The 27,335-nt window shown below is 44.5% G+C and overlaps 1 protein-coding gene across 3 annotated transcripts in view; it reads left to right on the plus strand.

The window, feature by feature from the left end:
• The first annotated feature begins 900 nt into the window (after nt 1-900).
• The window catches only part of TNRC6C (trinucleotide repeat containing adaptor 6C), a 140,639-nt gene continuing 114,204 nt past the window's right edge, over nt 901-27,335 (plus strand). For all 3 annotated transcript variants that reach the window (XM_053211721.1, XM_053211722.1, XM_053211723.1), the window contains exon 1: nt 901-1,042. The gene's annotated coding sequence lies outside the window, so the exon portion shown is untranslated. The remainder of the gene's footprint in view (nt 1,043-27,335) is intronic.

Raw genomic sequence — 27,335 nt, forward strand, 5'->3', positions numbered from 1 at the left:
CGGCCTCGCAGGGTCGGGCCCGGGCCCCGCCGTCCAGTGCGCTGACACCGAGCCGCAGCGCCCACACATCTCGAAGGTCTCCAGGCACCGCAGGCGGAGCGCGGGCCCCCGAGACCTGCACGCGCCCGGACAGGGGGAGCGCGCGCACCCGCCGGCGCCCCGGCGCGCTCCCCGCGCGGTCTGCGGAACCACAACGCGAGCGGGTATTAAGGGGGAAGGACGGGGCGTGGCCTAGGCGGGATGAGCCAATGGGCCGGGGAGGGGCGCGTGGGGGCGGAGCTCCGGCGCGGAGCGCCGATTGGCCAGTTCGCCCTCCGGTATGCAGATGCGGCGGAGTCACGTGGCAGGGGCCGGGACGACTTCCTGTTGGAGGCCAACGCGGGGCGGGGAAGGGGGCGCGAGCGCCCCGTCTGGCTGGAGCGGGGGGAGGGGGGGTTCTTGTCAGTTAGAGCAACAAGATGGCCGCGGTGGCAGCTCCGCACCTCAGCGCGACGGCCCCGGGAGCCGCAGCCGCCGCCGCCCGCCCCGCCGCCCCGCAGCCCTGAGCGCCGCCCCGGCCGCCCCTGACAGGGCCGTCCCCGTGCCCGCCGCGCTCCTGCCGCCGCCGCCGCGGGCCCGCCCGAGCCGGAGGCGGAGGGAGCGGAGCCGGCCGAGCGCCGAGCGTCGCCGCCGCCACCTCGGATCCCGGGCCGCGCCGGAGCCGCCGTCCCGCTCGCGGGCGCGAGGAGGGCGCGTCGCGGCGTCGCCGGGGCCGGACCTGGACCTGCCGGGACGCGCCGCCGCCGCCGCCCACCCGCCCGCGTCGCCGCCGCCGCCGCCGCCGCCCGCGCCGGGACCTGAGCCCGCGGCGCCGGCGCCGAGCGGGCCCCTGCCGCCCGAGCGCCCCGCAGGCCCCGGGGCGGCCGCCCGGGTCGTCGTCGCCGTTGCTGTTGCCGCGGCCGCCGCCGCCGCCAGGCCCGCGCTGCCGGAGCCCCGCCGAGGAACCGCCGCCGCCGCCGCCGCCACCGCCGCCGCCGCCGCCGCCGCCGGGGACGGAGCCCAGGTGAGCGCGGGCCGGGCCTCCGAGCCGCCGCAGCTGGCCGAGCTGGCGGCGTCGCCTTTGTTCGGCCGGGCCTGGAGCGCGAGGGGCCCCGGCGGGTCCCGGGCGGGAAGGGATGCGCGGCGCGGGAGGAGCCGCGGGCGGCGCGGGGCCGGGGCGTGCGTGCGCGCGGGGAGAGAGGTTCGCGGAGCGCCGGGTGCGGGGGAGCCGGCGGGGTCGCGACGGGTGGCGCGGCCGCACGCCAGATGTGTGCGCGTTCCACTCGCGCGGTTGCTGGAGCCGGGTTCCCCCGGAACGGTCACCCGTGGGTTTTTGCATCTCTGATGGCACGCACGAGCCCGAGGCGTTTTCGGTGGAGGGCCTCCCGCGCCGTTGTTGGGGGGAAGAGCGAGCCCCGGGCGTGCTTTGGGGGGAGGGTGAGGGCTCCCCTCGGCCCTCTGCGGGTCTGGAGTCAGGTGGGCTGCTAGCGGTGCTGCACACTGCGGAGCCGTGCGCACGAGGAAGAGGAGCCGCGCCACGGCCGCCCTGCTAGCACATCACGTAACCCGAGCGCCCCAGTGCCACCTCCGCTCGAGCGACGCCTCGCTTGCACCTTTGCCTTGTGGATGACACTTAACCAGTTGATTCGTGGCCGTTCAAACGTGCGTGTGCGACTGGACGGGTTCCCTGCGTGTTAGCCGGGCCGGGGAACCGTCCGTTTGCAGGTCACACGGGGCTTTGGGAAGCTCCCCGAAGATGCGCGATCGGTGCCGCGGGGGGCGGCGGCGGAGGAGGAGCCGCACATCCCGGCTGCACCTTCCGCGTTTGAAGGCACTTGACCGCATCAGCGGTTCTGTACAAGATGAATGGAATTGCCGCGAACCTTTGCCTCCCTGTCGGATTAAACCTCCATTTGAGCCGTCTGCTCGGTGATGTCTAGGCATGAACTGCAGATTCGGAACTCAAAATGGTGCTCTGTGCGTGTCCAACTTGAGCGCCTGGAAGGAGTTGCGAGTTGGAGGCATCTGGCTGGGTTAATCCATTGTGTGGCCGACGGTCGGATTTTCCCCGGACACCGCGGTGCTGCGGTCGGTGTAGGTGGTCAGTGCGCGGTGATCGCTGTGTAGAGACGGCTGCGTCCCCGAACGTAATCTGACCCGCAGAAGGCTTATTGTATGCAACTTGTTTCCTGCGTTTAGAATCCAGTAACTGTGAGGATGCGTTGGAGACCCTGGAAACGAGGCTTGAGTGATCTCCGCGGACAGCGGACGGTTTGAAATATGTAGGGGTGTTGACAGTTCTGTGCATGGATTCCAGACTTCCTTCGGTCCTGGGAGACAGTGTAGAGGAAAAAAACTTAGCCCCGGGCCAGATGAACTTGGTTGGCTGAGGGCACCTTGAAGACATTTGCATTATCCGCCCCCCCCCCCAACCCGAACCATGGAGGTGGTTCGGGTCTTTGAAAGCCTTTCGGTGCAGCGCTCCCAGGATGCTTTGCTGGGGGGAAATGATGCTAAATGAGGTTTTAAAAATGAGCGGCCCAGTTATGTTACCCACGCTACTTTTATTGTTGGTATTTACAGAAGGTAATAATGGTCTAAGTAGCTGCTACTTTATTTACCTACCCTGAAAGTTAGTTTTTTCTACAGAAACTTTTTGATGTTTGCGTTTCATAAGAATAGAGGTTCTTAGTTAGAATCTGTTCTTTTCACACGTTGGGTCATGGGAAATTGATAGCTCAGAAAATGGTAAAAGTATTGGTTAAGTTAAACTTTACTTCCGGTGATGTAGAATAATTTCTTAAAGTTAGCATTTCCTTAAGCAAGAGAGAATGGACCCATGGGTCCCAGGTGTTTTGTACATATATGTTCAGACTTGATTTTATTACGAGGATCTAGTTTTCAAAGACTGATTCTAAGCCTTACGTGTTTCTTGTCCAAACGGAAGACCTTACCGATGGGCACCTCTGCTTTACTATTAAACCATTAAACTAAATAAGGTGGACACTGAGGCTGTCATAAGGCTTAATCCTCACTGTTTCATTTTGGAATCTGGCATTTAAATATTTTAGTAGTAACCTGGGTACATGTAAATGTTGACTTTAGGTTTTTCTTCTTACAATGTTTACTATTGTTCTTTTTCAAGTGGCATATGTTTTAACACTTTGACAAAGATTATTTTGTAGCAGGTTTATATTTATACTTAGCTCAGGAGTTTTGGAACAAATAGTTGCATTAGCGTGCTGATTATGAGGGAAAGTAGGGGTGCACGGTTTCATTGGACCCACGGGGATTAAAACAGAAGTAAGGCATGGGGGAAATCTCCTTTCAAATTACAGTATTTCTCACCACCACCACCACCACCACCTTTTGGTTAAACAGCCGGCTCTACTGAGATAAATTTGTGCTTTTCCAAATGCTGTCATCTGGCTCACTTCCAAAGCCAAGCTGGAGGAGGAGGAGGTCAGGGCTGGAGTGGGGCGGCCTTTTTCCTCAGTGAAGAGAGCTTTCAGTTGGAAAGAAATGGAAGATAAGATTCCTGGAGCACTGGCTGCAAATGCAATGTTTGCATTACTGCCCCAGCTTCAAGTGAGGGCCAGGAGGTCTGAGTGTAACCTTATTCTTGTTTGACTCAAGAAAATGATGCTAATCTTAAATTTTTAAAAATAGAGTACTGGTGGAGATTAGTTTATTTATCCATTATTGGATTGGAGTATACGGAATGTCTTGGCATCCTAGAACTTTCCTCACAACATTTTACGGCTTATGGGCCATTTTAAAGACTATTTGTGGGTCTCTAGGGCCTTCCCCAGTAAGCATTAGATCCATGAGATTACATCGCACGCGTATGTTTTAGATGACCCTACCACTCAGTCAGGGTTTATTGTGCAGAGGTTGCTGTCTGAGAAGATTTTATAAGGAAGAAAATGATTGTCAACTCTGAGACCGTTCCCCATATCAGAACAATGTATGAGATCATTAAGATTTGGGGATGCAGCAAACACAGATTATCTAGCCATCGCAACCGAAGCCCCAGGGGCGGGGGTGGGGGAGCATGAGAAACGGAGAGGAGACAAGGGACAGATTTATGGAAGGCCTTGGAACCAGGAGGAGGATGGGCTGAGGGAGCAGGAAGTGGAGCCTGGAGCAGGCAGAGCCTAGAAGGTCTAAGTAGGGGGAAAACCAGGCAACTTTGTTTTGTGTTTGTTTTCTTTGAAATTCTTACGGCTCCTTATTCATGGTTTTGAGAGAAGTGGGTTTTTACCTTTCGTGCCAGCTTTATTTCAGAGGGTCTCTTGGTGTTAAAGATGAGCTGTAAGGAAGTCTTTTGAAGGAGCATTGGTGCTGCAATCTGTTTTGTATGATGACTGGATTATTTGCTTAATTAAGACAGTTAGCATCTTAATTTTGTTTGGAGACGTCATGCATAGATGTAAGTAGAGAGAGCAGAATATCAAATGAGAACTGGCCCCTCCCCCCCTTTTTTTCCAGGTAGATTTTACAGATTTTCTTTAAGCCAGTCTAATCACGGATATCTAAGTTTTTACAGATTAGCTTTAAAATAATCGTGTAGTCAGTCATGAGGAGAGCATTCTTTGCTCTGCAAAATAATAGACCGTAAGCTTTCTTTGGATAAATTTTTAATGCAATAATGATGTTCTCAATTATAAACATCCAGCTTATAAACAACTTTTCAAGAATATAATTACTTAAAAGTGTAAAGATTACCTGTCAGAAAAAAACTATAACCTTGTGTAGAGATTGCACGTGTGATGTTGAAACCAAGAAATATGTAATCCTTGCCCAGTGAACTTGTTTGAATAACTTGATTAAGATAATCCTGTAAGTTTCCTATTGTGCAAAGCATGCGTTTCAACAGTAACTTACTTAATGAAAAGTAAAATACGTATTTTTAAATTCTCCAACTGGGATGTGACAAGGTTTGCATATTAAAAACGTGGTGAAAATTCATACCCTTTGTGCCATTTTTAGAGTTGACTAAAAATGAATTCTTTTCTTGGCCACGGATGCTTTCAGAGAATGAAGAAGCTCTTGCAGGGATGGAGAGCTGTTTGTTAAGAATGCCTTCTCCCTCTGTAGCCCTCCAAAGGCTGCAGAGCTGTGCGTGGAGCGAGACAATCTGGGCACCCAGCCATAAAACATCACTGCTGAAGCACAGATAGCTGTTCGCGCCCTCCTGAGCCCTCCTGGCTGCAACCACAGCAGAAGGAATGGCCTTGGCAAAGCAGTGTTCGCTGCTACTTTGAACTCTTAATACTCCATGTGGCTCTTTGGAGCTTTCGCCGTGCACTGGGACTTTGGTATTCGAAGATACAGTAATGATTAAGGATGGGCAAGAATACAGCTTCTGAGATCTGTCTCTTCTAGGCCAGTAGATTTACATATTTGCTCTAAGAAGTAGGAGTAGTGGGTTGTCTGTCCCGTGGTCTCCCTTTCTTTATTTGCCTCTTTGTCACAACACTCCTCTCCTGTGGGAAGAACAACCTGCCTGAAGACAGGTAGGGTCACTGGGCCACTGGGTCACAGCACCCAGGGCCCAGAGGGTCATCTGGAATCTGTCCTCCAGAGAGCTAACCAGAGGAATTGGTCTGTCATGGCCCGGTTCCCACTTTGCTTCCTCATAAGCCTTTTCACACACACACACACACACACACACACACACACACACAAAATTGAAAATTAAAAAAGTTTTTGTGCAAAAATATGACACTGGAAGAGTGTGCAGATATATCAGCTCATCGGCATTATAAGGTTACAGCATTTTCTGTGACCAACATCTGTTCATATAAATCCATGTGATCCCCTGTGATCCTCTAAAATACAAACACCTGAACAGCTCTTTTCTTCTTTAAAGACCCTCTCTGTTGCCGTTCTTTGGAGCGTTTGAGAAATTAATACTCTTAGGTCTTCATAATGCCCTTCCTGCAAAGGCCTGAACTGCAAACCTGCAGTATCACAGTGTCCAGCCGGATTATTCTCAGCAGGGGGGTGACCCCTGTCTGTGGTGGAGCCCCTTGCTAAGGTGCAGACTGGCCAGCGTCAAGGTGCTTTTTGGGGAATATGTGCTTTGCTGGGTTCATTTTATGTGTACAGCGTAGCTCATTAAGAAGAGTGTCTTTCTCGCAACTAAAATCAGTTGCTTGAGTTGAGCCTGGCAAAGGTATTGTTTACTTTCTATTCCCAAAGATAATTTCTTTTTAATTACTCTTTTAATAAGCAGGGAGAATCTAAGTTAAATTAGCAACTGGGAATTAAAGTTAAGATCTGCGATTGGGAAATGGCAGCGTTGGTACAATTTACCACCTTTCCAACCATTCGTGCTGTGAAAAGATGTTAACGGAGTTGTTCAGAAATAACGGGGGGGGGGGATGCGGAATTGCTCCTTTGCATTCTGTTTTCTCACACTGTGTACGAAATAAATGCGAAAAAGGAAGGGAAAGTGTGTAGGAAGGGAATTTAACAGGGTTTGTTCTTCAGGAGGGTGATGTTTTAAATGAGCGGGTTTGGGTGGGGAGACGATGAGGTGAGGGAGGAAGGTGATGGCTGTGTGGAAGGAAGGATGTTTGAGTCTCTGGGGGACAATGGAGAATTGGGGATGGGGAACAGGGGCATGTGCGGGTAACCAGGCCTCCACTTAAAATAATCTTCAGGGGCTGCTGGTGGCTTAGTCAGTTAAGCGTCCAGCTCTTGGTTCCGGCTCAGCTCATGATCTTGCGGTTTTGTGAGTTCGAGCCCTGTGTCAGAGCCTGCTTGGCATTCTCTCTCTCGGCCGCTCCCCCACTTGTGCTGTCTCTGTCCCTCTCAAAATAAATAAACTTTAAAAACATAATAATAATCTTCAAAAAGGTGCAATTAGTACTCGAGCGCTTATTGTGTGACACGTACCAAGGACAGGAGCGATCTCTTACTGAATTTTCACAACACAGCATTCCTGGAAAATGGTTGCTTTTATTGTTCCCAATTTACAGACCAGGAAAGGGAGGCCAGAGAAAGATCCTACAGCGTGTAGGAAGTAAAGCCAGAATTTAAACTCAGACGGTCCACTTTAAAGCCCTCACTCGCGGATAAATAACTGACTATTGGAATAGCTTTTTAATTGGTCTCTCTTCTGGTCTGTATCCTCCCAGTCCATCTGCTAATATTAACTGGATGCCTTTTGGGCACTTTGTGTGTGAGATCCATTCCTGCACAGTAAGTTGTAAGGTAGCTCATGTTACTGCGTACATTTTCTAGATGGGGAAGCTAAGGCCCACGGAGGTTGAATGACTTACCCAAAGGCAGGGCCTTAATGATGCGTTCAGTCCTTTGATGCAGGAGTCTGAGCTCTTTGTCACCATCCCCCGCCCCCCACGCTGCCTTCTAAACCCCAAGCCTGGGCACAGCATTTCTTTCTTTATTCCACAAAAACTTCATGTCTTTTCTGAGTGGTGGCCTTGGTAAGGATCAACATCTCCCTGCCCTCCTGGAGTTTGACTAGTGAGAGGGGCAGGCACCAAACAAAAAACAAAACAAAACAAAAACGGAAAAACAATTAAATGTTGTGACACGTCCTTAAGTTAACAAAAACTTCTGGCAGCATATAATTATACATATTCCATATCTGCCCTCTTGAAGATGCACGTGAACATGCTGGGTGCTCCGAGAAGCCCAGCAGAAAAAAATGATTTCCTTTGTTAGCCCAGTTTTCCCCAAATGTATGTGACCGCCAAACACTGTTTTCACTTCATACTGCCTTTTGCTTCAGTGGAACCAACTTCGGGAATGCAGAAATAAATAGAGTGCCCGGTCATTCAGAAGAGGGAGAGGACCCAGGAGTCCCAGTGATGAAGGCAAGACTTCACTGGAAACAGGTCCTGGAAAGTTGATAGAACTTGGCTGGATGGGGGAAAGTTTTAGCGAGTCCCTAACATAGCAGCTGGAACTCAGTATTTTTACTGAATAAGTGACACTAGGACCTTCTGTAAATGGGAGTTTTGTGTTGGCACGTAGGCTTAGAAGGGGCTGTATGGGTACAAACTCCGTTCTTCGGCTGCTTGGGAACTATCGATGGTTGTTGATGGGCATGACATAGACCAAGTGTTAGATTAGAAACTTCTTTTGAGGCCAAATGTAGCAGATGGTTGGAGGAGAAGTTGGAAGGGTGAGGACCATGGCTCTTGTAGTTGTCTGTGTAGGTGACGCAGGCTTGGACAAGCTTGATGGCAGGGTCATACTGAAAAGGTGCCAGGAAGAACCAGCAGGACAAAACAGTACAGAATGACTGGTGTGGACCTTTGGAAGGAGTAAGTTCTCAGAGGTAAGACATGCTTGCTGCTTTTCCTGGAAGTTGCAGAGAAGCTTTAAATTAAGTAAATAAAGAAGCTAAAGTTAAAATATTTGGTAAAATATATATAATGCATCCTTTTAAAACACTGATTGGGGAAAGATGACACATAAGATAGCAGCTTTAGGGGAGTTTATTATTTGAGGTTCTGGGGTATAGATTTGACTCACAGCATAAATCCCAGTATGGAATGAGCCATGTAATAATAGGGTTCTGCTGTTAATTAGGGTGAGTATTCTCAACGAAGTCGAATTTTCTTGGTATCATACCCATAAAAATATCTTAACTCAGACTTTATGTAACAGTCCTAGATATGTCATAAATTTTATGGGAATAGGATATTGACAGAAAAGAGAGACAACAAATCTTCAGTATTTCCAGGAAACATAAGATCAGATTATGACATAACAGATCAGTTTATAACATAAATAGCAGTGTTAGTAGTTAGGCTGTGTTGAAGTTACTAGAACTTTTTAAAGGTTAGATAAATGTAATAGAATCCTTAAACCAAAGTGATTGGAGATTCTGTTCTTTACAAATAAAACAACTAAAACAACAAAATGGGCTTTTTTTTTTAACTGTACACCCCTCGATAGAGTGGGGTGGGGAAGCCTTAAAGCAGACAAGAATCTTATTTATTTACCACAGTCAGGTGATGAGTAAGAACCTTAGCCACAGTCGTACTTTTGTATATATTATGGTTTTGTATTTAATTGATGAGCATGAGTCATTCTTGTTCATTTCAGACTCTAAACCCCAGCACAGCCCTTTACAGATTCATGCTTTACAAAGAAATGAAGGTTTCTTCATTACCATCATTTCTCTCTTAGATTTTGAGTTACTTGATAGCAGGGATGATGGCATGTTCATCTTTGTAATGTCTACAGTATTTTGGGGACACTAAGATCAGAATTTTTAGTTTTGTTTTGAGTCGTCTGTTTCTTCAGAGATGTTGCCCCCACCAGTGAGAGTAGGGAGAGAGAAGAGGCTGAGAAATGCGTACTTTTCCTCTGTGTTTAGTCTTTTTAGGATAGTGACCGACTGACCATATCTTCAGCTAGTCGGCCCAGCCTGTTGGTGTGTCTGTAGTTGTGGGGAGAGCTTCAGAAGTGAGTCCACCTCCATAGTCGGCCGTGGCTCACTTGCCCTGGATTTTCTTTCTTTCTTTTTTTTTTTTTTTTTTAATTTTTTTTTTAATGTTTATTCATTTTTGAAAGACAGAGAGACAGAGCACAAGCAGGGGTGGGGCAGAGAGAGAGGGGGACACAGGATCTGAAGCAGGCTCCAGGCTCCGAGCTGTCAGCACAGAGCCTGACGCGGGGCTCAGACTCACAAACCGCGAGATCGTGACCTGAGCCGAAGTCGGACGCTCAACCGGATGCGCCCCCCAGGCGCCCCTGCACCGTATGTTCTCTTGGCACCCATGGCAGCGGGCTGTTACCTTTCCCAGGGGCCCTTGGGCTCCTCCAGGAAAAGTACCGCCAACCAAATGATGATATTTCTTATGGGCATTTGAATTTTAGGAATGGTAGATAAATCACAAAATAACTCTGGGTTTACCTTTTACAGATTTAGTAACTATCTTCAGATACTAGCCCATTGTAAAAATGAGTATTTTAAGTAATGGACTCATTCTTGCCAACCCAGAATATGTGGTTAGTATATATTTAATGTATTATTTTATTCTCCATCAGGGGAACTCTGGAAATTAGATCAGATTTTAAAAGGATGTTGTCGAAATTCTTTCTCTTGAAATGAGTTTATGTTGACTCATAACTTAAATACTCCTTTGGCAGAATTATTGAATGTGGTTCTTAGGTTACATACATGCCTGATTTTACTTTCAATGGCAGAATTTTCATTGTGCAGATCCAATGGCCTAAAAAAGATGTCTTTTCTTTTTATTAAAAAAATTTTTTTTTAATGTTTATTTATTTTTGAGAGAGGCAGAGACAGAGCGTGAGCGGGGGAGGGGCAGAGAGAGAGAGGGAGGCACAGAATCCCAAGCGGGCTCCGGGTTCTGGGCTGCCAGCACAGAGCCCGACGCGGGGCTCGGACTCATGAGCTGTGAGATCATGACCTAAGCCGAAGTCAGACGCTCAACCGACTGAGCCACCCAGGTGCCCCTGTTTTTTCTTTTTAAATTGTGATTTTCTAACTACGTCTCAAGTCAGTGGACATCAATTTCAGAATTCAGCCTTTAAGATCACTCAGAAGTTTTTCTTTTGTTTTTCCCATAACCTCACCCCCGACCTTTTCATTTTATTTTTCATTTCTCTTTCCTGAAACTGCACTTTGGAAATGGGGGTAAGGCCTGGTTTGGCGATAGGGTGAAGAGTCCCCTTTTTTCCATTTCAGTGCACTTGTGTTGCTAAGCCTGTTTGCTCCGAAGGTATAAATTCACAGCTGGAGAAAGGATTCCAAACTTCATAATAGCTATGGTGTTTTGAGGGCTTATCACATGCTACGTATAGAAAGCCTACTATAATCTCATTTATTTTCATCGATAGCTGAAACCCCGAGGTACCTTGGAGAAGTCGGGTCTGTCTGACTGCAGTAACTGTGCACCTGACCATCCTGTTGCCCACTTCATTCAGATGGGCAGGGTGATTTTCAGTATTTTTAAAGATCTAAGAGATCCTTGGGGCCCCAAATTTGAACTGTGGCATCTGACCTATTTTAATAAAGCAGTTTTATTAAGTGTCACATAAATAACCTGTGTCTAATGGGTTTGTAGTTCCAGATAGTGTCATTGTGGGCTCTAAGAGTATACTAAGAGAAAACTGACATTGATGTGTTTATAAGAAATGTTGTTTATATTTGAAACGCTTGATGATGGATTCTCTTTTCTCTCTGATTTCTAACCCTGGCGTCTAGAATGAAGCTAGGCAAGAAGGGTGTCTGTGAGACAAACACACATCTCATGGATTATTTCTTTTTTCTGCCACAGCAGCAGGTTTTTCTTGAAACATTATTTGAAAGTTAACATCACTGGAAATTTTAAGCCTATTTAAAGGGATTCTAGTTTTGAGCCACATTATTAAAAGTGGGAAGACATTTCTGTAAAACTCTGTGTCACCTTGAAACTAGAATGGTTTAGTTAATGGGTAAGCTGGAAGTAAGCTGCCTTTGATATATAAGAGCAGCGTACAAATGGGTGATAACTGTCTTTCTTCTAATTCACCCACTTCCTATTCAATCTCAAATCTCAGTTGGAAAGCAATTTCCCTCACTTGACCCATTTTTCTTCAGTATTATATCTTTCTTCCGATTCTTCAACAAAAAAAGTTTGCAGGAATGGAGTGTTGTAAACCCTTGAAGACTTACATGGTAACAAGATTCAGACACTTGCTTTGGAATAAGCATGTTATCTTTTGTTTTGTCATGTGGTTGTCTGGCTGGAGGGATAACAATTTTGCTACTGCTTCTTTCTTTTTCTTTTTTTCTTTTTTTACTTTGCAATGGTTTACTTGCCAAATAGTTGGAAAGGACTGTTGGTTTAAGAAGAAGCCCCAAGTCAGTACAGCTTTTATTGCATCTTTTAAATATCTCAAGGGGCACCCAGGTGGCTCAGTCAGTTAAGCGTCCGACTCTTGATTTCGTCTCAGGCGATCGTAAGATCGAGCCCTGCGTCAGGCTCTGTGCTGACAGCGTGGGGCTGCTTGGGATTCTCTCTCTCCTCCTCTCTTCCTCTCTTTCTGCCCCTTACCCGCCGGTACTCTCTCTCTCAAATTTAAAACAAAAAGTTTAGAATAACACAAATAGGTCTGAAAAATCATCTGGCATCCTGCTGTTTCTGTACAACTGGGCACAACTTAGATCTTGGTCATTAGCCTACTGAACTGTTCCTTTTTCAGAAAAATCGATACCATCCAGAAATTTTCTGATACCCTTATTTTGAACTGTCGTGGCTTGCTGAATCAAAGCAGCTGAGTTTGTTACAAGTTCAATGTCATTTCCTTCAAGAATTAACCCATCTTTTGGGGCTTGAGATACTGAACAAGCAACACCTGGCCTCTTCCAGACCCTGCGGATGTCTTTTTCATCCAAGAAATTTCAGATTTCCACAAGAGGACCATTCTCCTGAGTAGCAACATTGACGGGGAAGTGAGCATCCACCGACCTCATCTCGTAGCAGAAGCCCAGGGTAACACCCTTGACCATGTTCTGTAGGTGACTGCAGGTAGTACGAGCAGCAGTCGTTCCGTTTCTTTTCTACTTCCCCATCATTTGTCAGCTCAGAGCCTCTCCGTTTTCTTTCCAAGGAGACTGAGTTCTACATCGATGTGATTGAAGTCCCTCTGGGGCCTTTCACAGTAACAGTGTGTCCCTTCAGAGTGACATTCCTGAGAATGGTCTTCATTACAGCAACAATTCTGCTCCTTTGATTTCACGGTTTTCAGAAGAGACATATGTTAAATGACTGGTAGAGATACGGACAGAAAAGTAAGTGTGTGAGGTGAAGACCTTGTTTTAGGAACATGGACAATTTAAGGGATGTTATCATTTTAGCAGACATACATACAGTAAGCCTGACGTATGTCTATTTATAGGAGATCTAGATCTCTTAGTATCATTATCTTCAGCGCCTCCATTAGTCACAGATGACGACGTGTTCTTATGTGACAACATTTATTTTACATCTGTGGCTTACAGAGTGCTTGAATTGCCTTGTCCTTGCTAGATCAAATTCTAAGTGTCCTAACATACCTAAGTTAACAACAGTCTCCTTCACGAAACTGTCTCAGACTTCACACATGGAAACTTTCTTTTCTCTGTGGACGTTCACACCTTTGGTAATTCAGTCCTGTGACTTTATATACCACACATGCCCTGAAGACTCCTAAGTTTTATATCACCAGCCTGGACTGCTCCCCAGACTCAGTATTTGCGTATCCAATTGTCCATATCCCCACATGACTGTTGCGTGAGAATATCCACCTCACATGTCCCGGACTGAACTGCTGCTCTTGCCCCTACGTCCACTGCACCTGCGCCTGCGCCCCCCCCCCCCCCATCTCCAACAGCACTTCCCTCCTTATAATTGCTCCGGTAAAAAGTTTTGGAATCCCTTTGGACTCTGCTCTTTGTCTCCATGTGTAGTCCATAAGAAATGACGCAAGAGATTTCTGAGTAATTGGGTCAAAGAAGAGATCACAAGGGAAAGTCAGAAAGTATTTTGAACTGAATTAAAAATAGAAAACACAACATATTAAAATTCATGAGGTGCAGCCAAACTGTACTAAGAGGGAAATTTATAGCTTTAAATATCTATATTAGAAAAGGAGAAAGATCTCAAATCAAAAATTAAGGTTCCACCTTATGAATCCAGAGAGTGAAAAACAAACTGAAAAAAGCAAAAGGAAGGAAATAAATATTAGAGTAGAAGTCAATGAAGTAGAAACAGAAAAGTAATAGAGAAGATCAACAAAACCAAAAGCTGGTTAATTGAAAAGATCCACAGAATGGACAAACCTGTGGCTAGATTGATGAAAACAGAGAAGATATAAATTACTAAAATCAAGAATGAGTGTTGATCTTACGGAAATTAAATAGGAACTATGAATAACTTTATACCAACAGATTACATAGCTTAGATGAAATGATAGTGATAGAAATGGACAAATCACCAAAACTTTCAAAAAGAGTGAAAAATCTGAATGGGCATATAACAAGAAAAGACATTTATTAGTAATTACAAATCTCTCTGTCTCTCTCTCTCTTTTAAAGTAAGCTCTATACCCAAGGGGGGCTTGAACTCATGACCCTGAGATCAAGAGTTGTGGGCTCCGCTGACAGAGCCAGCCAGGAGCCCCCATAATTACAAATCTTGCCACAAAGAAAAACCCAGGTCATCTTGGGTTCACTGGTGAATTCTAATTCAGAAGTAAAGAACTAATACCAGGACGTCACAAACATTTCCAGAAAATACAGGAGGAAGAAATGCTTCCTAACTGATTCAGTGGGGCCAGTATTGCCATGGTACCAAAGCCAAAGACATCACAAAAAAATAAAACTGCAGCCCAATATTTTTTGTGAATGTAAACACAAAAATCTTTAGCCAAATATAAGGAAGCTGAGTCCAGCAAGATATAAAAACGATTATGATCAGGTTCCCCTGGCTGGCTCATTCAGAAGAGCGTGCGACTCTTGATCCTTGGGGTCGTGAGTTTGAGCCCCATGTTGGATACAGAGATTACTGAAAATAAATAAATAAACTTAAAAAAAGGGTGGGGGGGATTATGACCAAGTGACATTTATTGCAGAACTGCAAGTTTAGGTTAACATCCCAAAATCACTTTATGTAGTACACCATATTGATTAGAATAAAGACTGGAACCACATGACCATCTCAATAGATTCAGAAAAAGCACTTGACAGAATCCAACACTCCCTCATGATAGAAACTCTCAGCAAATTAGATATTGAAGGGAACTTCTTTTTTTTTTTTCCAGATTTTATTTTTCTTAAGTAATCTCTACACCTAATGTGGGGCTCACACTTAGAACCCTGAGATCGAGAGTCAGGGGTTCTGACTGAGCCAGCCAGATGCCCTTAGTAGGGAACTTCTTTAACTTGATAAAGAGCATGTAAGAAAAACATACAGAACACAAGAAGTTAACATCATACTTAAGGGTGTGTAATGAATGCTTTCTTCCTAAAATAGGGAACAAGACATAGAATGTCCATCCTCTTAACGTCTACTCTACGTTGTGCTGGAGATTTTAGCATGTGCAGTCAGTTTATAAAGGAAATAGGGGCACCCGGGTGGCTCAGTTGGTTAAGCATCCGACTTTGGCTTGGGTCATGATCTCACCATTCGTGAGTTCGAGCCCTGCATCAGGCTCTCCGCTGTCAGGGCAGAGCCCACTTCAGACCTTCTGTTTCCCTCTCTTTTTGCCCCCCTCCCACTCACAGGTGCTCTCCCTGTCTCAAAAATAAAACAAAATGTTGAAAGGAAAAAAGAAAGAAAAGACATCTACATTGGAAAGGAAGCAGTAAAACTGTTCTTATCCACAGATAACATGACTCTGTATGTAGAAAACCCTAAGGAGTCTGTAAAAAAACAACAACAAACTGAGGGGCTCCTTGCTGGCTCAGTCAGTGGAGCATGCAGCTCTTGATCTTGGAGTTGTGAGTTCAAGCCCCACGGTGGGTGAAGAGATTACTTAAAAATACAATCTTAAAAAAAAAGCTACTAGAACTAGTAAACAAGTTCAGCAAAGTTGTAGGATACAAGATTAATATACAGAAATCATTTGTATTTCTATATACTAGCAGGAAACAGTTTGAAATCATTTTCTTAATTTCATTCACTATAACATCAAAAAGAAATACTTGAGAATAAATTTAACAAAAAAGTGAAGGATTTTTACACTGCAAATTGCAAAACATTGCTGAGAGAAATGATAGAAGATCCAGGTCATTGTAGGGATAGCCTACATTCATGGATAGGAAGACATGATGTTGTTAATGTAGCAATTCCCCTTAAATTGACCTATAAATTCAATGGAATCCCTATCAAAATTCCAAAAGGCTTTTTTTTTTTTTTTTTGCAGAAATTGACAGGCTGATTCTAAAATTTATATGGAAGTGCAAAAGACTTAGAATAGCCAAAGCCATTTACCAGATAAAAAGTTAAAGAAAGGACTTCAAATTCCCAATTTAAGAATATACCTTAAAGCTAAAGCAGTTAGGACAGTGTGGTATTGGCACACGGACAGACATCTTGACTAATGGAGCATAATTGAGTGTTCAGAAATAAACCTTTATATTTATGGTGAACTGATTTTTGACACTGTGCAAGGCATTTTAATGGGGAAAAAAATAGTTATTTCTTTTTTAAGATTTTACTTTTAAGTAATCTCCACATCCAACATGGGGCCCGAACCCACAACCTCGAGATCAAGAGTTGCACGCTCCACTGACTGAGCCAGCCAGTTTCCCCAAAATAGTCTTTTCGATACATGTTCTGGGACAGCTGGATATCTGTGAATCCACAGATACACCTTTTTTTTTTTTTTTTTTAAGAAGAAGGTGATTTAGACCCTTGTCTCACATCATACACAAAAATAAACTCAACATGGATCATAGACTAATGATTTAAAATGCTACAACTGTTAGAAACGTAGCAGAAGACCCTTGTGACCTTTGCTTAGAGTTCATAGATGTAACACCAAAAGCAAGATCCATCACTTCATCAGAATCTAAAACTTTGTACTTCAAAAGACACCATTAAGAGGCATTAAGAGCATGAAAAGACAGTCCACAGACTGGGAGAAAACATTTGCAAATCATAGAGCTGATAAAGGACTGGTATTCAGAATACATAAAAAGAACAACTCTCGTAAGTCAATAAAAGACAAAGTGCCCAGTTAAAAAATGGACAAAGGATTTCCATAGACATTTCACCAAAGAAGATAACACAGATTGCTAATAAGCACATACATAAGCGCTCAACATTGTTAATCATTCAGGAACTGAAAATTAAAACCAAGAGGTAACCACTCTGTACGCACTAGAATGGCTTTGGTTGAAAGGCCAGGTGAGAACACGGATGTGGAGAAATGGGGAACCTCACGCATTGCTGGTGGGAATTGCTTGGTATAGGTGCTTTGGAAAACAGTTTGGCGGTTTCTTAAGTTACATGTAAATTTACCATATGACCTGGCCATTCCTCCCTGAGTATCTATCTCTGCAGTGCAGACAAGAACGTCTGCTGACACAAAAACGTGACCATGAATGTTACTCAAAAGAGCCAACAAGTGGAAACAATCCCAGACCATCAACTGGTAAATAGATATTGGAAATGCGGATTAGCCGTACAGTGGAATATTATTCAGTAATAAAAAGAATGAAATTCCGATACATGCTGTAGTGTGGATGAATCTCAAAAACATCATACCAAGCGAAAATAGCTGTGCTTAATTTATGGGCTGTTTCCACAAAGGGCAAAACCATAGGATCCAAAAGCATGTTCGGAGCTGTCTGGAGCTAAGGGTGAGGCTACAGACTGGATCTTTGTGGGTGATGGAAGTGTTCAGAAACTGGATCGTGGTTCTTAAGGCTGCTCAACTCTAAATGTACTGACTCCTTAGAGAAGGAAAAGCTGTCCTTTTATCTGAAGGCTTTGATACGCATCAAATATGAATGTATTCTGTAGACATTTTTTTTTAATCTTGTTTTTTTTGAGAGACGGAGAGACAGAGCACGAGTGGGGGAGGGGAAGAGAGAGAGGGAAACATAGAATCGGAAGCTCCAGGCTCCGAACTGTCATGTCAGCAAAGAGCCTGACGTGCGCTCGAACCCACGAGCTGTGAGATCATGACCTGAGCCGAAGTCGGATGCCTAAACGACCGAGCCGCCCAGGTGCCCTTATTCTTCAGACACTCTTACTGTATTTTTCGTTAAAAGTATGAGGATTTTGTGTGTGTGTGTGTTGTGTTTGTTTTTTTTTTTTTTTGCTTAGTTTTATTCGGAGTTTATATTACTGTTGCTATTTAATGTTCTCTATAGTCAAGGTGATAATGCGTTAGCAACAGCAATATTATTATCAGCATTATATTTTGTGTGCCTGCTGTGTTTTTAGGAATAAGTCTTAATTAACGTAAACTACTTAAAATTCATGGATGTTTGGGGTTTCTAGGGGAGAAAACTGAGATCCAAAGAGGTGGTATGACATGCCGAGTATCAGACAGTCGTGGGTTCAAACCCAGCTCTTGGAGAAAACTAGTTTTTTTTTATGCCTTTTGGCACAGAAGAGCAAAAGGGAAGACAATTATGAAACAGGTCGGTGAGCAAACATATTGTAAAAATTAATCTTGCCAATAATCAGAGAAAAGCAAATTAAAGAAACCAGATTCGGAGGGAACATATTCAGCTGGCAAGGTTTAACTAGAATCCTCAGGACGATGAGAAGAGAAATTCTTCCACTCCTGTGCTGCTGGTAAGAATGTGGCCGTGAAGATGGTCATCCATGTCAGGGGACTGAAATACATTATTACCTGTGAGCGTGTCTGTTGAGATTGAGCGGTAGAAGTGGGGGGTGGGGGGAGCAGGGCAAGGAGATGAGACCCCGAGGGACCCCTGGAAAGACGGCAGTGCCAGGAACGGGGGTGCCTCCCTTAGAATTTTGCCCGTCAAGGAGGCTACACACAGCAGTTTTAAAAAATGTTTGTCATTCTTGTGGAGAAGTAGGTATCTCCTAAATATGATTTGATCAGACCTTTCTTTTTGAGGGCGAAATCTGTTCTTTTGAAAACACAGAAAGGCATTGTGGTTCAGACTTCGTACACCAGTACAGTTGCAACACAGAAGTGGAAGCCGGCCTTTGGTTGCCATCTTTTACGTGCCACGTGAGACACTCAAAAACCACTGCCATCCGCTCTTCTCATTATAAAGGAAAAGACACTCCCGTGCAAAGAACTACGAAGGACACCAGCTTCGAGGAGAGTCCTGTAGTGAGTGAATGTAGCTTTATGAAAAGTTTACCTGACGTCATCCTTCTTTTTTCCTTCTGTGGAGTTATCTTGAGTAGCGCGCGCATGTGTGCGTGAGTGAGTGTGACAGGGGTACACGTAGAACAAAATTCATTGAATGGTACACTTTAAATATGTGCAGGGTATTATTCTCGTCAACTGCTAACCAGCATTTGGGGACCACTGGGGGAAGTGTGGTCTTGGGAATTGTCGACACAATTCTAGGCTAGGTTTCTAGGGATGCTCCTTACAAGCTGAGTAACTTTGGGTTTATTTTTTAATTGCTCTGGGCCTTTGTTTTCTTATCTGGAAGGTGGGAATACTAATGCCTACTACAGGGTTATTATATGTTTTAAATGAGAGAGTGCGTAAATTTGACACCTTGTAGGTACACATTATCTTCTCTGTGTCCAGGCCTGCAAAGTCTGTTCCTCACTAGCACGTGTTTGCATTGTCATTATCTATTTGTGTGTGTGTGTGTGTGTTGCTGTAATTTCAGAGGAGTGATTCCGGTGTAGAGGGTGGCGTTATTTTAATCCTGCCACAGACATGGCCATGTAATCGCTTTGGCCTGATTTATAAGGTGTGTGGGGTGGTCAGGGCGCAGGGTGTGTTACTCTAAAAACTCCACATAAGCTGACATAAAATTATCGTGTGAGCAAAGACATGGGATAGAGATCGAATTTGTATTCTTTGTAGACTATTAGGATTTGTTCTTGTGACGATCATATTGTCGGTTTAATTTGCTGGATTTCACACAAAGAAGCCCCAGTCAGTGTCCCAGAAATGCTTATAAACTGGTCTCCTGTGGCATTTAATTACCATAATGCGTAAAGCTTTATTCACTAAGATGAGATACTTAAGAAATATACAGTCGCTTAGTCACTTACCTGTAAAGCGTGGTTTCCTCCTTCGTTTTAAAGGTATGTTAAAGAGGGAAAATAGAATGTTTAACTTGTTGCTACTTGGCATACAGATTGTATGAATTATTGAATGACAGGTGATTCTGGTTGGTAGCTATCTTATGGGACGTGGACTTTCTACTTTTTATGATGATTGTGTATGTATGCAAGTTTTCTTCTATTAGGTTATAAACTCCTTGAAGGCAAGATTCAGGTTTAACTTTTTTCATCTTTTATAAAACTGAGCTTATTATAGAGTATGCACTCAGTAAATAACTGCTTGGGCGAATAACTAAATCTTCATATGTGTTAGATTGCTGACTTCTAATGGCACCAGCTCTCTCCCCCCAAGTTCAATGAGATTCCCAGCAATAAGGAAAGTAAGGTGATACAGTTTCGCAGTATCTTTCCCACATCCGTGCTCTCCAGTAATGGTAAAGCTTCAGGTCATGAAAAGCAACTCCCTGACTCAAAATGGTAGATATTCATGACCTGGTGCAAAACAAAAAGAGAACTTTTTAGGTCAAAAGGAAACAGGAATTGTTGAGTCTTAGCTTTGTGCTAGGACAGGACCTTAACTTTTTAGGTAGTCACAGACCCTTGGAGAATCCAGAAAATCTAAGCAGAACAGGAAAGACATTTTAATTATAAAAGAATTTCTCTCCAGAAAATTTCTCCTTTTCAGATAATGTCAGTAAAAATTAATTCTTTCATATTTTTAATATTTACTGTGTGAATCGTCTAAGAACTTTATTACCTTTTTTATTTGAAAGAGAGAGAGAGACTGTGCACGTGTACGAGCAGGGGAGAGGAGCAGAAGGAGAGAGAGAATCTCAGGAAGGTGCCACACTCAGCATGGAGCCCGATCCCCCAACCCTGGGGTTATGACCTGAGCCAAAATCAAGAGTCAGACGCTTAACTGAGCCACCCAGGTGCCCCTGAGAACTTAAAAAGGAGGGAAAGGTGTCCTCTTTATGAAGCTAGCATAATTATGATACCAAATACTTGAAAGTGATAGCAACAAAGCTAACTTAAATTCCTGTTACAGAAATATAGTCTGAGAATCTTTTTTTTTTTTTAATTTTTTTTTTCAACGTTTATTTATTTTTGGGACAGAGAGAGACAGAGCATGAACGGGGGAGGGGCAGAGAGAGAGGGAGACACAGAATCGGAAACAGGCCCCAGGCTCTGAGCCATCAGCCCAGAGCCCGACGCGGGGCTCGAACTCACGGACCGCGAGATCGTGACCTGGTTGAAGTCGGACGCTTAACCGACTGCGCCACCCAGGCGCCCCTATAGTCTGAGAATCTTAAACAGTTTACCAACAAGTATAATTTGTCAGTATTCATACTGTTTCTTTAAAATCTCTAAAGAAAGTTTGAGATAAATGGAGCAGCATATTAATCAGGAGAATGGTAAGACCAAGTAAGGGTTACCTTGGGGATGCAAGAAATCTAACATTTCACTGCACTAGTAGATCAAGTAAGAAAACTCCCGAGGTGATCCTAATTGCTACCTGAAGAGTTACTGAGTAAAATCCAGTACGATTTGAGACTTCCATTTCTGGCTAGGGCAGACAAGTTGTGTCAGACCAGCACTGCTGCCAAGAACGAAAAGTACTAGGTAGACCAAAGAGCAATGCTTTGAAGGCATTAGAGGCGGCCAGGGCATTGAGGACTGTGAGGGGCCAACACCCCTAGAAGAAGAGAGGTCTGAGGAGGCAGGATCAACATTTGGTGCTATTTGACCCCCAGAGGCATTGCCAACACAGAAGCTGTGACTGAAAAGCTGAACAGAAGACAAGTTGAGACGCTGAGCAGAGTGTTCAGCAGACTTACGAGCATGGGAGACACAAAAACTGGAGTTCAGGAATGACAGCAGAGGAAGGACCCGGTGAACATCCCAGGCTTTTGGTTGGGACCTCTCCCCGCACCTCAAAAAAAGTTTCAGCATAGGAATAATGATGATCGTAAGGATGATCCTGAAATCCAGTTCTCAGAAAAACTAAAACTTAGTTTTTAATGGAAATACATTAAAATGATTTACCTCTTCTCTTTTTCTGTTTACTTATTTATTTTGAGAGAGCGCGCATGCACAAGCAGGAGAGGGGCAGAGAGAGGGAGAATCCCAAGCAGGCTCTGCACTGTCAGCACAGAGCCCAATGCGGGGCTCGCTCTCGCCCACCGTGAGATAATTACCTGAGCCGAAATGAAGAGTCGGACGCTTAACTGACTGAGCCCCCCACGTGCCCCTGTCTCTACTCTTGAGTGCCTGTAGAAGGAAAAGTAAATCCTCTCTGGAGGAAGATTCCATCTTTCAGAACCTCAGGTTAGCTCCACAAATTTTCACACACAATAACAGTCAAAACCCAGGCATATATAAAAGATTGAAAATCAGGAGGAAAGAGAGGCAACAAGGACACCCACAGAAGATCCAGATATAATGGTCATCAGCCTTGGACTTTAGAATAACATTGATGAGGAAAAAAAATAACTGATGAATATTCTCAGAAAATTAAAAATGGAGAGTTTCAGTAGAAAACTGGAACTATGACAAATACTGAGTAGAAATTCTAGAATTGAAAAGTACAGTAACAGAAGGGTTTCCTAGCAGATTAGTCACAGTTGAAAAGAGCATTAGTGAACTGGAAGATAGATCCGAAGAAGATATCCATGCTGGAGCACAAAGGTTGAAAGAGGAGAAAAAGAAAAACACACTAGAGACAAACGGGACACTATTAAAAGTCTAAAAAGAATTGGAGACTCAGAAGGAGAGGAGAAAGGACAGAGGCGATACTAAAAGAGATGGTGGCCGGGAATCTTCCCAAAGTGACAAAAGCTATCAAGCCACAGATTTAAGAATCACTGTGGACCTAAGCAGGATAAAAATAAAACAAAACAAAAAGAAGGGGAAGGGGGAGAAAAGGAAGAAAACAGAAAAGAAGGGAAGAAAAAGGGAAAATTGTTAAAAACCAAAGAAAGCCTTAAAATTAGCCAAAGGAAGAAACAGACGTTACCTTCAAAGGAGCAACTAACGCTTGACTTTGCAGGAGATGGAAATCTGAAGACCAAAGAACCAAATCTTGAAAGTGTTGCAAAACAACAACAAAAACTGCCAACCTCGAAATTTGTATCAAATGAATCAAAAAATGAAGGTAGAATATAGACATTTTCAGACAGACAAAAACTTGTGCGAATTCATCACTGACCGATTCGCACTAAATAAACTATAAAGAGAGTTCTCAAGGTAAGTGGAAGATTATCCAAGATGGAAGCGTGGAGATACAGGAAAGAAAGAACAGTGGAAAAAGGGTAAACGGTGAATAAATCTGAAGTAATATTAAATGCGTAGAACAGTAAAATTAATGACAACAGTAGCACAGAAAGCAGGAAGGGGCTAATTATAGTTTCAACATCCTAAGGTCCTTGTAATTTATATTTAGCAAGATTAAGGAGTCTGGGATAGAAGATACAATACCTAAGGCAGCCCGTCTCTACCGTGTTTAGTGAGAGAATCATGTCCTAATGCCCAAAGACAGGGGATTGACAAGCTTCTGCCTGTGGGCCAAATCCGGCCTGCTGCCTTTTTAATAAATAATATGTTTTTTAGAACACAGCCGTGCCTATTAGTTTATGTACTGTCTATGGCTGCTTTCACGCTCTCGTGCCTGAGTTGAGTAGTTGTTGTGGAGACCGCGCAGCCCACAAAGCTCAAAATATTTACTACCTGGCCCTTGCTAGGAAAAGTTTGCTAACTTCTATCTATGCTAAAGAATCCTTTGTATCTAATGAATTAGCTTATTTGCATCTAGAAGGGCACCGGTTATGTATCAACCTTGGAAAAATTAACAGAAGAGCCACTCAGATTGTTTTCTGTAAGACGGTTCTCTCATGGAGCTTTAATTGCGAGAAGCTGCTCTAGCATAACCACTAAAAGGATAGAAAGGATTTATAGCTACCATGTTAATAGAGGAGGAGAGGGGAAATGAGATAATAAAAACTACTTACTCGTCAAAAAAAAGACAAGAAAGGAGAGAAGAGAAAAAAAGAAATGTGGGACAGATAGATAGGTGAGACAAGTTACAAAATGAGTAGTAAGATGGTCAGTTGAAGTGATGTTAGGCCAAGTAGACTTCAAAGCAAAACATATTCATAGAAATGAAGAAGGAAATTTCATAATGAAAAATGAGTCAATCCACAAGGAAATTTGTATGCACATAATAACATAGCTTCAAAATGCAAACAGCAAAAATCAACAGGATCAAAAGGAGAAAAAGAGGGGCACCTGGGTGGCTCAGGTAAGCGTCCAGCTTTGGCTCAGTTCATGATCTCACGGTTCATGAGTTCGAGCCCTGCATTGGGCTCTGTGCTGACAGGGCAGAGCCTGCTTGGGAATCCTCTGTCTCCCTCTCACCTTGCCCCTCCCCTGCTCATTCTCTCTCCTCCCCACCCCCCTCAAAAAGAAATAAACATTTTTTAAAAAAGGAGTTGAGGTGTTTGGGTGGCTCAGTTTGTTAAGCAGCCAACTTTGGTTCAGGTCATGATCTCACGGTTTCTGAGTTCTGATCCTGTCTCCCTCTCTCTCTGCCCCTCCCCCACTTGCTTGCTTTCCCTCTCAAAAATAAGCATTAAAGATTTTTTTTTTTTTGAAAAGAAAAAGATAGATCTGCTATTGCTGTTTCTTCTATTAGACACAAGTTAGGAAGAGTAGGGTATTTGTTTAATGTGGTATAAATTCTCAGACCAGCTTTCCACATCATACTTAATGGTAAAACCCTAAAAGCAATCTCTCGCTCTTATTGTACCTAGTAACCCACTTGCAGAATTTCTGCTTTCCATCCTAGCAACTTTGAGCTTGTTGGTTTGGAGTTCTTATTTTCCCAGCTGGGGGGAGTGCTTCTCCCAGAGGATACAGGAGAGTTCCACTGAATTAGAATGCGAGGCTCCCACCCATTTGCGACTCTCTTACCACTGAACCGGAGGGGCTACTTTACTGCCTGGAGTGCTTGGTCCTGATACTAAAGGAAAATAGGGGTGATGCTACACAGTGGGGACAAGGAAGGCTATGCTAACTCAGGATTCTCTGGGGTGTCTCTCGGTAAGTATGCACTGTATTGAAGAGTAATGAACAACTGCAGTACCCCCAAAAAGGCAGGTCTGATGGGTCAGATCCTTTAAGAATGAGGGGTAGTGTAGGGCGCCTGGCTGAGCCAGTTGGTTAAGCATACAGCTCTTGGTTTCGTCTTAGATCATGATCTCATGGTTTGTGAGGTCGAGCCCCGTGTTGGGCTCTGCGATGATGGTGCGGAGCCTGCTTGGGATTCTCCCTCTCCCTCCTTCTCTCCCTCTCTCTCTCTCTCTCTCTCTCTCTGCCCCTTCCCTTGCTTCTCATGAGCTTGCTTTCTTGCTCTCTGTCTCAAAATAAATAAACTTAAAAAAGAATAAGGGTTAGGGTTATCCTGTCATGTTGAGAACTCTGACTACGTGAGGTTCTGATTGACGACACAGGAGATATGGGACAGGAAGTGGAAAAGGAAAGTTGTGGACACCATCAGTGACCTCATGACCAGGTGCAGAAATGAGAATTGTAGTGAATTAGCATTTTTTTCTTTGTTATATCTGTGTGTTGAACTTTTATTTTTCTTCTTCCCCGTATTTTATGTAGAAATTTGGGGGATTTAATTTGACAATTTAGTCTTTGGAGAGGAGACTGTTTAGTGGAGCTGTACAGAATTTAAGAAGTAATTAATATAGCCAGTGATGGATACAGTGGCTGTTAGGACTGTGGCTCCTTATTTTGGTGAGAAGGTGAAAGCATCTTCATTTATAGGAAGATAGCTGCGTGCTATTCAGTGGAAACAGTTGTTTGGTGCTGTATGTAAGTTCAGATGTGCGTAGAGGGCATATGTGGAAGCCGAGTAGCCAGAAGGATAGCGTGTGCCTATTACCAATTCATCCCGCATCTTCTAATCTGTGTAGATCCGACCCCCTCTTTGCCTGGCCTGTGATACTAGAGCTGGGCGCTGTGAACATTTCCCTTTGGCTGGCTGACATCATGTTAGTCTTTGTCGATAGAGGGCGCTGGAGAGTAGAAGTGGGGAGAGAGGGACAAAAGGGGCTCTGGTTCAGGCGTGCTTCCTTTTTTTTTTCTTTTTTTCTTTTTTGGTGCAACAGTCAGCAAGCCAGCATCTGTAGTCCTGGTAGTTCTCATCTCAGTGACGCTTATGGCAGCGTGGTCTACCTGTACCCTCGGGACCATTAGCCGCCACCCAGTAGGGCGCCTGCGTGGACCATCTCTGACCTGAGCCCTCTGTTAGGTCTCTTTGCTGCTGATCGCCCGTGTGTCCTAGGGCAGCCACATCCTTCATGGTCCTCGTGCAGAGCCCCGTCTCTCAATTCTTAGCCCATTATTTATATGCCCTCAGACCAGAGATAGATTTCTGCTTTCTGCTTTGCTTCTTCCAGACCACTTAAAGACTTTTCCCCTCTCTTAAAAGTTAGCCAACTTGTACTAGTTAACAGATCTTTCCGTTAAGTCCACCCTGTTCTCATGATCTCGTGGGCTCATGGGATCGAGCCTTACACTGTCGGCACAGAGCCTGCTTGGGATTCTCTCTCTCCCTCTCTCTCTTCCCCTCCTCCTGCTCACACGCACACTCTCTCCCTCTCTCTCTGTCTCTCTCAAAATAAATAAACATTAAAAAAAAAAAGTCCACTCTGTTCAAATTATTGGTGTGGTTTCTGACTCCAACTATTCCCTGACTGCTAGGACTCACTCACATTGTTATCTAGTCTTGTCTGACACTGCCATCTAAGTTCCTACCAATTAAGTAAGATAGGTGTGTTGGTTTTCTATTGCCGCGTAACAGGTTACCACAGACTTGGTGGCTTCGGAGAACGACCAGTGTTAGTTTAGTTCCGACCAGTTCTGCAGACTGGGAGTGCTGGGTCTCTACTTGGGGCCTCACAGGCTGAACTCAAGGTGTCAGCCAAGGCGAGTTCTCCTGCAAGGCTCTGGGGGGAAACATCTGCCTTCAGGTTCATGCTTGTTGTGGCAGAATCCAGTCCCTCGTCGTCGTCGTGGGACTTGCTGGCTGTCAGCAAGGGTTGCTGGCAGCTCTGAGAGGCTGCCGTGTTCCCCGCCGTGTGCCCTCCACTTCAGGCCAGCACCTGCGTGTTCTTTCCTTCTCATACTTTGAGCTTCTGACTTCCTGTGTCTCTGACCTCTAAACCTACAGGGTTCCTGCACCTGGATGTCTTAAGGCCAGCTGATTTGGGACTTCAGTTACATGTGCAGAACCCCTTCGTGACAGTGCCTGCACTCGTGCTTGACTGAGTAACTGGGAGAACATATGCATACGCCAGGGCCCAGAACCTTGGTGGTGGGGGCGGGGGGGAGGGAGTCTGAGAATTCTGCCCAGCACAGTATGAAATAGAAATAAGAAATAAAAAGGTGAAAAGATATTTTTGGTACATTTTATACCCAGGAAATCCAAGATGATCAGCTGAAAAGTGATTTGATGCAACAGAGATAAGTCAGTAAGCTGACTAGACCCCTACCATCGGTAACCATTTAGGCCACACGTGGAATGTT

This window comes from Acinonyx jubatus, chromosome E1 (assembly GCF_027475565.1).
Source record: "Acinonyx jubatus isolate Ajub_Pintada_27869175 chromosome E1, VMU_Ajub_asm_v1.0, whole genome shotgun sequence".
Lineage (NCBI taxonomy): Eukaryota > Metazoa > Chordata > Mammalia > Carnivora > Felidae > Acinonyx > Acinonyx jubatus.